Below are 12,216 nucleotides of genomic sequence, written 5' to 3'. Positions count from 1 at the left end.
ATATTACTGACATTTTTTAAATAGTTTATAAAAATAATGAGCATAATATGTATATGCATATATAAAAATGAGCATATGTGTATACACACGCACTCAGACAGAAAGACAGAAGACTAGAAGAATGTACACATTCAGATTAAAGACCGGACAATATACACCAAAGTAGGATCAGTAATGTAATTTCTGGGTGGTATAATTATGAGTCATATAAATTTACTTTTTGTTAAATATTTATAACAAACATGAAATAGCTTTTATAATTAAAACAGTCATTTTCAATACAATAGTTTACCATGACAAAAATAGCTTACTATAACAAGTCTTTTTAAGTATAAAAGTAATAGAATCTGACCATTCAAAAACTCTGAAGTATTAAAGCTTATTATGAAGAAATTAAATGTTCCATTTCCTAATTCCTTAGAATTAGGACTTAGAACTCCCCAGAGGAAATCACAAATACCTTTGTTATATCATTATAGACATTTGCAATCTAAGTAAGTGTATACTTTTAAAAGTAATTAAAAGTTGTTGTTTTTTTTTAATTTAGCTAAAGTAGAAGACTAGATCAGGAGTTAGCAGACTTTAAGGTCCAGATAGTGAATATTTCAGCTTTGTGAACAGTCTCTGTTGCATTATTCCATCGCTGTAGTGTGAAAATGGCCATAAGTAGCTTGAACATGCTATCTTTTTAAAAAAAAAATTATTTTCAAAAACAGGCAACAGGACAGATTTGCCTCGAGGATCAGTTTTCATATCCCTGCTCTTAGGTGAACAAATAAAAAAGAAATTTAAATTCCTACCTGCTGAGGATGCTGGCCAAAGAACAGTTTATTAGTTCCTGTTTCATGCTAACATCAGCTTCAGTTCAAATGTCCTTAGGTTGCCACCAAAATCTTCCTTCTGTTCAATGTAATCATGAGACCCTTTTACACACTAAGGTTGCCACCTTCAACCTAGATTCCGCATAGCAAGTTCCACCACACCCACCACTCACACCCCGGCAACCTCCTGAGCCCCTCACCGTAGAATCACGCACTGTTCACCTACTGTGTGCAGGGCACTGTGTTATTTATTGCAATGGGGTTACTGTGATCAGGACCCACATCTTGTTTACCTTTGCAATTCCAGTGCCTGGCAGAGCTTAGCACATACTGGTCACTGATTTAGAGGTGAATGAATGGATGAGCTATAAGCAAAGTCAGGATCCTACCTCGGGCACTGTAATTTAGGAGAGAAAAAGTTTCTGGTCCAAGGTAGGTGCTTAATTAGCATCTCTGTGTAACAATCTCTGTGCAACTGCTAATGCCACCATTAGCGGGCTTTAGCCAAATGTTCCTCATAGACTGGCAAGAATTTGAATCACTTGGGTTTTATGTTAAAATGCAGATTTGGATTTTTTTTCCTGTCCATTTCAAAGATTTATTTATTTATTCATACAGAACTGGGGTACAGGCCAGAGATGTGGAGGGTGAGAGGATTCACCAGAGACAGAGTGGAGTACAGAACAGGCAGATCGACAAGTACACTGCTGAGGGGAGCAGCGGGTGGGTCAGGAGAAGTCTGCCGCACCATGTGTTCACCTCCGGGGCAGGCAGGAATCGAACTCATGCTGAAGTGGCTTAAGCTTCTTAGTGCAGTGCTTTAACCCGCTGTGCCACCAGGGAGGGCCCTCTCCTTTTATTTTTTAAATATATGCATTACATTGTCCTTCATTTTTGTACAATGTATGGTTTCCCTGTGAAATTCCCCTCCCCCCCATCACCATAGTCCCTTGTGCTCTTCCCACTCCATCCAGGTCTTTCTCCCTCCTCCTCCCATACAGAATGTCTTCAATCTATAGTTGCCTGATGATTTTGATTTTTACTTTTTTTTTTCTGATTCCTTTTTTGTTTTCTCTATTAAAATGTGGATTTTGAGTCAGAAGGTCTGGGGTAAAACCCAAGACTATAATTATAACAAGTTCCCAGGAGATGACAATCCTATTAATCCAAGTATCAAGGTTATGGAAGGGGCAAAGCACAGACAATGAAAGGCAAAGCCTAAGCACCATGGCCTAAGCTCCTTGCGCAGCACAGTCATGCTGGGGGACAGAGCCAACGCCTAGGTGGGCCACACAGGGTGTAACAGGTGGTCCCCAGGAAAAGGGGAAGTGCCAGGTTCCCTGCCCCACACAGGAGGAGGGTGGAGCTGAGCAGAGAAAAGGAGAGAAGGGATCTGAGGAAGAATGGAAGCAGAATGGAGAGCCAGAAGGAGCCCTGAGGAAGCCACAAGAAGCAGCAAGCATGTGATTGGCCCTGGACTGGCTGAAAGCGAGGTGGTGAGAGACCCGGAGGGAGGTTGACTATGGCAGTGTTTATATTGATTTTGATTGTGCTCTTGTCCTCCCAGACTTGTCTGGCCATTTCTGACCCTTCCCTATGGGTCCCGGCCAGAAGATGCTTAGTCTTGTGGCAGGCTTTCAGGCCTTGCTTTGGGCCAATCCCTTTTGGGTGGACTTTTGCTCACGAGGGGATGGGTAACTTCAGGTGTTTGATTTAGAAGTTATATTCTTTGTCTTTCGTATTGTATACTCACTGTATTAAAATTCCATTTCACTAAAGTCTTATTTATATGTTTTGTCTTGAAGTGGTGGATGGCAGACCTATTCAGAGCAGGCAGGTTTGGGGGTTCAGTGGTGCCCCTCTCTCCCTGTCCTGTAATAGGGGACTCACCTGTAGTCCTCCTGGTTGAGGATTCACAGACCTAGAAACTCAGCTCTGTTCACCTTCAGGCATAGCAATAATGTCCTGATCACAAAGTATGCTGGGTTTCTACTAAGAAATAAAAAGTCAGACTGAGAGCCCTCTCTGGTGGTACAGTGGGTTAAAGTGCAGCACTATGAAGCCATCGAAGCCATTATAACATGAGTTCAATCCCCTGCTAGAGGGGTGACCCACATGGCCACGGTGTGGCAGACCTCTCCTGATCTACACACTACTCCCCTCAGCAGAGTATTCCTGCTATCTGCCTATCAGTCTATCTGCCTATTCTGCTCCCTGCTGTCTCTGGTGAATCCTTTCACCTCCTGCACTTCTGGTGTGTACCCTACTTCTGTATGTATAAATAAATAATAAAAGACAGACTGAACCTAGGATAAGAGATAAGTAAATTTAACAAGGGCAAACAAGACTGTCCTTTCCTCCTCTTCCACTTAAAAGATAGTCCAGCATTTCAAATGACCACTTCAAATGAAGGGGCACAGCAAACTCCCGAATGTAGAGCCCACTGCTGCCCCAGAGATCTATTGCTTAGAAGTGAGGTGACTCAGGCCTCCTAATCCCCAAGCCAAGTCTCTTTGGCTCAAGTAGAGGCATAAGGCAGAGCTCTGAGGGGCCCTAGGAATTGTTGAGAGAGATACCAGATGCAGCTCCCAGAGGAAAAAAAACTGAAGGCGACTCAGGAAGCAGACACCAGGCTTAGGGCTGGTCATCAGAACTGTTCTCCCCAGTAAGGACAAACACAAGCCATGGACCCCGAGCACAGACTCAGAAGACAGTTTCCAGATCCACACATTAGTGGGAAAAGAGCTTAAAGACTGCGAACCCCGGGGCTCTTGGATTCCAGCCTGGCCTCCATCTAGCCTGCCATAGATAATTCTTACTGACAATTAGTGGAGTGATGACGGGCCAGGCCTGATACAAGCGCTCCCAGGTAAGGCTGAGTGAAGCCTGCAAGCCATCTCAGCCAGCTGATCATGAAAAACGGCTGCCAGCAGCGACAGGCACTCCGTCAGCTTCTCCTCTTTCTGGTGGAAGAAGTTAGACTAGCACCCAGATAGATGTTGCTGGGTGGATGGGTTATTCGGGAAACTGTGTAGTCCCAATCACCCCCAGGTCTGTCAAGCCCCAGATTCACACTTCAGCCAGGCAAGGAGCCCCTAGCTGGTCATCGGGAAACCCTAACCTTCTGTCTCTTTCCCAGACCTAAGCCACGTGCCCTCTGTTGTCAATGCCAGTAACAACCCAATTCTTCCTTATGTTTTCAAGCATGTGCTTCCCCAGTGTATCAGATTATTTTTCGCTGGTTACATTTTAAGCCAGATGGCTCCTCATCAAATGTTCTTTAATTGTGCCCATAAACTGTATAGACAGGAGATTACCATCCAGATAGTTTCATGTAAGTTTGACCCCCTCTCTGCTATAATTTATTTGTAGACTCTTATTATCATTGTTCGGTCAATAAGGTATTTATTATGCACGTACTTGATTCCTAACATGACCATGAATTCAAATATAAATAAAATATGTGTTTCTTGAGCAGGGGTTCCTGGTGTAGGGAGGCAGACAATTTGTAAACAGGTATTAATAATGCAGACACAACAGGGGGAGTTGTGGGGTTTTTTCCAAAGCATAGAGTTCGAAACAGTGCAAATATCACCCAGACAACTGAGTAAAGGGGTAAGTCACATGAGATGCAGCACTTTGGGGCAGAGCTGGAAAGATAAACGCTGACTTCACCACTTCTGAGACCATGTTTTTCACATTTTAACATCTCTGAATCAGCCTGTGTCATCCTGCCAATGTTGGCCAGGTAGGTGGCTAATCGCATCAGAGCTGTCACTGCCTAGCCTGATCAGGCTCAAGCAGGAACATCTCAGCATCAAAACGTGCAGAATGGATTCAGGAACCCGTGGAGAAAATTCCAGAAACCACACAGGGGCACTCTCAGGAGCTGCTGTATCCCCAAGGCCGCTGGTGGCAGGGGGGTGACAGAGAGTGGAAACCAGAGTTAAAACGTGGTCAAAGTGAAGCGTTCTGCAGGTGGTCACGGGGACCGTCACATATCCTGTGGGTAAACTGAGAACACCGAATTGCACACTTGAAAAGGGCTGACATTTTTGGTGCATGAATTAAAGCTCAACATTTTTTAAGTGGGGAAAAGTTGGGGAAGACTAGTGACATGTAGTGCCTTAGGATGGTGGTGATGGTCACACCACACCATGGATGTGCTTAGTGTCGGTAAGCTGTGCACCTAAAATGGTTAAGCTGGTAAATTGCATGTTATAGATATTTTACCACAATTTTTAAAAATGTGAGGGAAAAATCCTACTACCAGTCTCTTCTTCATCCATGCATAAGACCTCCTGCTGACTCAACCTTAATCTCCAGAGTTCTGTGCACAGTGTTCATGTGAGAGTCTCTACGTGTTACATAGAGTAAAAACTTAAGACTTAAGAGAAAAAACATGAAGTTGCAAAATTAATAAAATATAAGCTCATCATAATTAACTTTCCACGATAGCGGGAGAGGTAGAGGTAGATGTCAACTCTGTTGTAGCAAGCCACTAAAAACTCTGGGTTGGGGGCCCTCCCTGGTGGCATAGTGAGTTAAAGGAAGTACTATGAAGCTATCACAGTCACTGCAGCAGGAGTTCGATCCCTGGCCAGGGAGGTGACCCACATGGCATGGCAGACCTCTCCTGACCTGCCCACTGCTCCCCTCAGCAGTGTATTTTGTCAGTCAGCCTGTTCTTCTCCCTACTCTGTCTCTGGTGAATCCTCTCACCCACCACACCTCTGGCCTGTACCCCAGTTCTTGTATGCATAAATAAATAAATCTTTAAAAAAAATAAAATTCTGGGTTGACAACAGATGTGTGAACATTAAGTCCCTACCTGATAGAGGACCCCCAGCTGGTACCCAAAGCATGGCATGGGGTTCTTGGAAGGCAACTTGTAGCCCACCCCAAATCACCACAGCAGGGGCCACACCCAGAGCCTAAAAGCCTGAAGGACAAACCAACAAAAAGTGACAGTGAAGAACCAGCTAGCCAAGGACTGGTCCCAGGTCTTCCTTCCAGAGGCGAAGGACCCACGCCCCACTGTTCCCTCCTCCAAGCTCCTCTAGACTGTCCTTACAGCTGAATGAAGACAGGCATATTATTTTCAGCATGAAGATGGCAGAGGTCCCTGTCAGGCTTGCACATGCACCTGCTGTGAGCACCCCACCAAAGTAAAAGCTCAGGTGACACCACACAGCATTCACCAAGGAGACCAAATCTCTTGGTTCCCAAAGCACCTGAAGATAAACATTTTTTGAACAGATAAGATTAGGGTTCTCTATTCAAAGTGATCTGTTGACAATGAAACTTCTCTGGGGGCTTTATTTAGCTTGACTTTAAAGACCTGCCAAATGACAGGAAGGAGTGTTGCGTGGCCAAGGTGTGATTAGGTCCACAATCGGCCTCCCTGCCACTAAATGGCTGAACTTCCAGCAACTTCTCCAAGGAAAATCTTCCAGAGAAGCTGCTCCAAGCCCTGCTACCAGCAGGCAGAAGACCAGGCCCAGGGCCCCCTGAGTTCTTCTGGACAATAGAATGTTGTAGGCACAGCTCGAATGTGACTAGGTTCCCTGCATGTTGTCCACAAGGGGACTGTTGATGCATGACCGAGGTAGACTGGCCAGTCTGCCTGCCCTGCTGTGCTCACTTTGCCTAGAGTATGACGACCACTCCCAGAAATAAGGGTTCTTACCACAAAGATCCCACACAGTCACCACTGATGTTTTACATTTTTCTTATTAAAATTTTATCTCGGGCTCTCCCTGGTAACGCAATGGGTCACAGCACGCATTATGAAGCTTTCTGAAGCCACTGCAGCCCGAGTTTGATCCCTGGCCAGGGAGCTGACCCACATGGTGCAGAAGACCTCTTTGACCTACCCGCTGGTCCCCTCAGCAGTGTACTTTGTCAATCTGCCTGTTCTGCTCCCTAGTCTGTCTCTGGTGAATCCTCTCACCGGCCCTGCACCTCTGGCCTGTACCCCAGTTCTGTATGTACAATAAATCTTAAAAAAATAAATTAAATAAAATAAACTGTTATTAAAAAAAAATAAATCTCAATTTAGGGTGTTGATTCTCTCTCTTCTCTTAAAGATTTTGTTTATGCATGCAAGAATTGGGGGTCTAGGCTATAGCTGTGACTGGAGGAGTGAGAGGATTCACCAGAGACGGAGAGCAGAACAGGCAGATGGAGGAAGTACACTGCTGAGGGGAGCAGCAGGTGAGACAGGGGAGGTCTGCTGCGCCACATGGGTCACCTCCCTGGCCAAGGATGGAACTCAGGCTGCAGTGACTACGATAGCTTCATAGTGCTATGCTTTAATCCACTGCACCACCAGGGAGGGCCTCATGCATATATTTCATGATCATTGTTGCCTCTTTGCCATTCAGCCCTAAAGACTTTTCTGATCAAATGTTCACCACTTCAAGATGAGCCCTAGCTTCCTTCCAGGCCAAAAGCAGTGCTGTGAATCTGCACTTTCCACCCTCGAGGGGAGCAAGATCTTCTTTCAACCAAGCTGCACTGAGTTTGGAGGAACTGAATCAGTTAGATCCAGAGAAGCTAAATAATGGAGAGCTTAGATTTTGGAGTCTGCGAGATCCCTCGCTGTTCTATTACCTGCTAACAGTCCTGCTCTTGGAGCTCTTGACTTAACTGCTCATGGCATATTACAAACACAAAACATGTGGCAAGATTATAGCGGGCCCTCCCTGGTGGTGCCAGGGGTTAAGTCTCAGCACTATAAAGCTATCGGCAACCACTGCAGCACAAGTTCGATCCCCAGTCAAGGGCTAACCCACATGGTGCAGCAGGCCTCTCCTATCTCGCCCGCTGCTCCCCTCAGCAGTGTACTTTGTTGATCTGCCTGTTCTGCTCCCCACTGTTTCTGGTGAATCCTCTCATTTCCCTCCATTCACCTCTGGCTGTAACCCAGAGGTACAGGCATAAATAAATACAATAGATATTTTTTATTTTTTTAAAGATTTATTTATTTATGCATACAAGAACTGGGTACAGGCCAGAGGTGGGAGACGGGGGGATGAGAGGATTCACTAGCGACAGAGTGGGGAGCATTACAGGCAGATCTACTAAAATACACTACTGAGGGGAGCAGCGGGTAGGACAGGAGAGGTCTGCTGTGCCATGTGGGTCATCTCCCTGGCTGGGGATCGAGCTGATGTTGCAGTGGCTGCCGATAGCCTCATAGTGCTTCACTTTAACCATAATATCATTGTGGGTGAGTTGGAAGTGCATTGAGCTTCACAAGATTCTCTACTCACCTCTGCCTCCCAACTGCCAGAGCAGCTGGAAGGATATGGATTAAGCACTGGTTTTCAAACGTTTGCACTCAATCCCCATAAGAGAACTATTTTTATTGCAACTCAGACACAACAACAGATATGACTTAAACTAAACAAGTTTTACCAAACAATAATCCTCTTTGCTACTGCAACACAGAATGTACTGAGATGATCCATTCTTCATTAGTCCATCTTGTATCACTTATTTACTTTTGAACCTTTAAGCCTGTAGAAAACTCAAGTGATACACAGCAATCTTCACCTCCAGCAGTGTTCTTAGCCACCAGTGATGGCTTCTGGCCCATCAGGCCCATCATGCAGGACAATCTGAGCCTACAGATTATCTAGCTACACCCCTGCTCCCAACCTGGATGTCATTAGCACACATACTCACACTCATTTGACAGCAAACAATGTCTCCATATTGGCAGATGTCCCCTTGGGGACAAATCATTCCCCAATGACAACCCTGACCTGGACCTAACATTTTTCTATATTACGTACCTTTCTCTCAACACAAACCCATGCATGCATGCACACACGGGCACGTACACACACGTTAGTAGCATTTGAAAGTAAATTCCAGACATCATAACACTTCACACCTAAAGAGTTGTTCATACATCCTCTATGAGTAAGTACAGCATCCCCCACAAAGACAATGCCATATCGTGCTTAATATTAACATTAACTCAAAAATATTTTTCTCTTATCCCCTTCCTCTGTTACCTGTCATCCACTAACTTGATATTGTGTCCTATTTATGGATCACAGTGTACAGTTTAAAGATTGTAGGAAGAGGGTTACAGAAGTGAGCATAGCCGCCTTCTCCTGAAGAGCTTTGAAAACCAGAATAGAAGCCCCGCCTTGCCGGCAGGAGCAGAACACACGAAGCCAAGCGCATAGTGACAGGAGACTTAGCGACACATTCTGCTGCTTCTCCTCCCCTGGCCACTGTCACCTCACAAAGCACACACACCACAACCACCACCACCACCACCACCACCCCCGCCACCCCGTGGTGAGAGCAGTCAGCCCCACCCACAGGGGACCCGGGAGCGCCCAGGCGCCAGCAGCACCCACTGGTGTGTGCCCCGGCCTGTCTGCCCAGAGTTGGCAGGGCCTGCCAGGAGGGGCGCACAGGGCCTGACCACATCACAGGCAGGCTCGGGCTCAGGCAGGCCGCCCACCCTTTCCCTGTTTGCTAAGCTCCTTTCCTTTACCTGCACTGGTTCCAGGAAAGTGGTTACAAGTTGGTCCAGAAACTGCCAACAGGCAAGGGCCAAGACACATGAAAGTGTGTGAGTCACTGGCCGTCTTTGATTCCCCTGGCCTTATAAATCCTGCCTTTGAATCCAGCATGGGATGCTAACAGCAGCAAAGCTTGAAAGTTAACACCAGCCAACAGGGAGCGGGCATTCACCACCAGAAACTGCGAGCATCCCAGGACGTCCGGAAAGATGAGCAAGGGGCAAAAATAAAGGGGGGGGCAACTCAGACAGACCCTGGGTGGCACCTCCCACTCTCCTGGCAAGGAGGTCCCTTTTGGGGGACCTTGCTCTTGCTTTTTGCCTTCTTCTAAATGCTTGAGACCTGTGCAGGCCAGACTTCCTTCAAAGTCAAGTGGCTCCCCAGCTTGAAGACTGGAAGTAGGCGAATTAGAGCCACTCTGGTATTTTCAGAAGAGTGGACTACAGGTTCAAATGCCAAGGAGAAATCTCCCCTGAACTGTCAGGTCTTAGGGCAGTCGCTATGGCAACAGCCCTCATGCCCAGGAAAACTCCATAATCTAGTTTTTGCATCCGAGTCAACAGTGTTGGAGTGAGGTGCTCTGATAGGTCACAAGATACAGATGGGGAGCTCGGTGATGGGACCACAAAAAGTGACTAGGTTACAGTGAATCATTCCAAAGACGAGGGAGGTGTTTCCAAGGCAGCTAAGCCACAAGGCAGCCGCGGATGGACACTGCAATATTCACAGACTACAAAGTTCTTTCCCTGTCATGTTATCCACATCACCCAAGAGGCAGTTATCACAATCTAAAATCTTCTCGCTCACTGACTTCCTTTGTGGTCTTCCTGCTGGATTAGAAGGACTTTCAAGCCTGTCTACTTTGCTCACCAACCTGTCCTCTGAGGACAACGCCCAGAATCCAAGACGCAACATTCACAAGAGATCTGAACCACCAGCAAGTGAGCAAGTGAACACGGGTTCCCTCAACTACGCGGCGAGTATGATTCACCCAATTAATAAAGGAAAAAAGAAGGGACAGCGATGTCGAGTTTACCCAGCTAATCAGTGATAGGCCTGGGTCTTAGAACGAGAGCTCCTGACCCCTAAAACCAATAGAGACACTGAAGTCATCTTTTTCATTTGTTGTCTCCATGGGTCCCTTGGTTTGGGCAGGACTCATGGGAAAATCCTAGGGGTGATGAATTTGCTTTCACTAGCTTGTGTCTAAGGGTACTTTCTTAACCTGTGGGGTGTTTCTTTTGCACTTTCTCTTAAAGGCACCCCAAGGGGAGCCAGGGCCTCCCCAAGGAGAGATTCCATTTTGTCCTTAGCATCCCATGCAATGCTTTCCCCACCCAGAGAGACAAACCCTGAGCACAAACACGGGGGCTGAAGGTGCCCATTCAGAAGCTCATCCCCATGTTGGTAATGCTCTTCTACATTCAAAATAGTAGAGCTGCTTGATGCTGGAGGAGATTAATTAGATAAGCTCCTAATTGGAAGAGGCCCAGAGGGATGAAGTGACTCAAACAAGGATCTCAACAAGAAAGAAAAATAGCGGGTGATGGTTTAGGAGCATGGGGCCTTCCTAGAGCCCATTCTGCTGTGGCCTGGTTTGTCCCAGCTTCTGTGACAAGCCACAAGAAAGAAAGACGGAAGGCAGAAAGGCTGAGCACGCAGTTTATTGCTCCCAGGCAGCAACTGAGATGTAGACCCTAGGTGGAGCCCCTAGGGTGGGGTCCGCAGCTACTGCCAACTCAATAAGGGTGAAGAGTCTCTTATATAGGTCCTAAGCTCAGATTTCAAAGGGGTGACTCATTGCTGTGTCCTTGATGTGAGGCCCAGTTAGGTATCACCTTCAGCTAGTCCCATCCTAGATGCAAGGCCCAATTTATTACCACCCTAATCCAGTCCTCCTAAGTAAATCTTTGGTCACTCCCAACATGGCCCAAGGGGCCATTTCCCTGCATCCTTCCCTCCAGCTGTGACTCCCTATCAATTGTTCTCATTCTATCTCATTTAAAAGCACTGAGGAGTATGTTACTTTATCATTACAGAACCCATGTCTCAGGTATCAGAGATATTATACAAGAAAAAAACAGAACTAAACTCTGCTCCTGTTGCCCAAAATTTGAAATTTTTTCAGTTACACACACACACTTTGCTCTGTGCCCTCCTCTAAATTCCTGCCACAACCAGCAGTAAATGCCACAGACTAGCCTAGAGCGTCACCTACAAAGGGGGCTCCCGGGAGACCATCCAAGTTTCCACAGCTAGGCCCATGCTGCTCTGGGCACCTTACCAGAGAGCGAGGTGAAGAAGGCGTTATTGTCACCCGTTCCTTGCTGGGACTTGACAAACAGTATTTAATCTCCCCAACAGTCCTGCAAAAATCTCCTTGTAACAGATGAGAAAATTAAGGGTCAATAAGATTTTTTTGAGAACAGAGCTAAAAATCTGACTCTGAGACCCTTGCTCTTTTCATTAAATCAAACCTTCCCAATGCACCATTCTAATTTCTTTCAAGCTGAAAATACAGTTTTCGAGTCTCCAAAATAAAACTACCTATATTACTTGGGACAACAAAGTACTGATTTAAAAATAAGACAGTCCGGGCCCTCCCTGGTGGCGCAGCGGGTTAAAGCACTGCACTGAGAAGCTAAAGCCACTTCCACATGAGTTCGATTCCCACCTGCCCAGGAGGTGACCACATGGCGCGGCAGACCTCTCCTGACCCGCCCGCTGCTCCCCTCAGCAGTGTACCTCGTCCATCTGCCTGTTCTGCTCCCCACTGTCTCTGGTGAATCCTCTCACCGCCCCTGAGCCTCTGGCCTGTACCCCAGTTCTGTATGTACAAATAAATA

At 46.4% G+C, this 12,216-nt stretch overlaps 1 long non-coding RNA gene across 1 annotated transcript in view; it reads right to left on the bottom strand.

Moving 5' to 3' along the window:
- Positions 1-806: 806 nt before the first annotated feature.
- LOC105854255 overlaps positions 807-12,216 on the bottom strand; it is a 101,027-nt gene continuing 89,617 nt past the window's right edge. Inside the window, exon 3 of the long non-coding RNA XR_001145948.1 lies at positions 807-900. This is a non-coding gene — a long non-coding RNA (uncharacterized LOC105854255). The remainder of the gene's footprint in view (positions 901-12,216) is intronic.

The sequence above is a fragment of the Condylura cristata genome, unplaced genomic scaffold, assembly GCF_000260355.1.
Source record: "Condylura cristata isolate star-nosed mole 26May11 unplaced genomic scaffold, ConCri1.0 scaffold00031, whole genome shotgun sequence".
In the NCBI taxonomy this organism is placed as follows: domain Eukaryota; kingdom Metazoa; phylum Chordata; class Mammalia; order Eulipotyphla; family Talpidae; genus Condylura; species Condylura cristata.
Note: the sequence above shows the minus strand (reverse complement) of the source record. Positions and strands in the feature narration are given on the sequence as shown.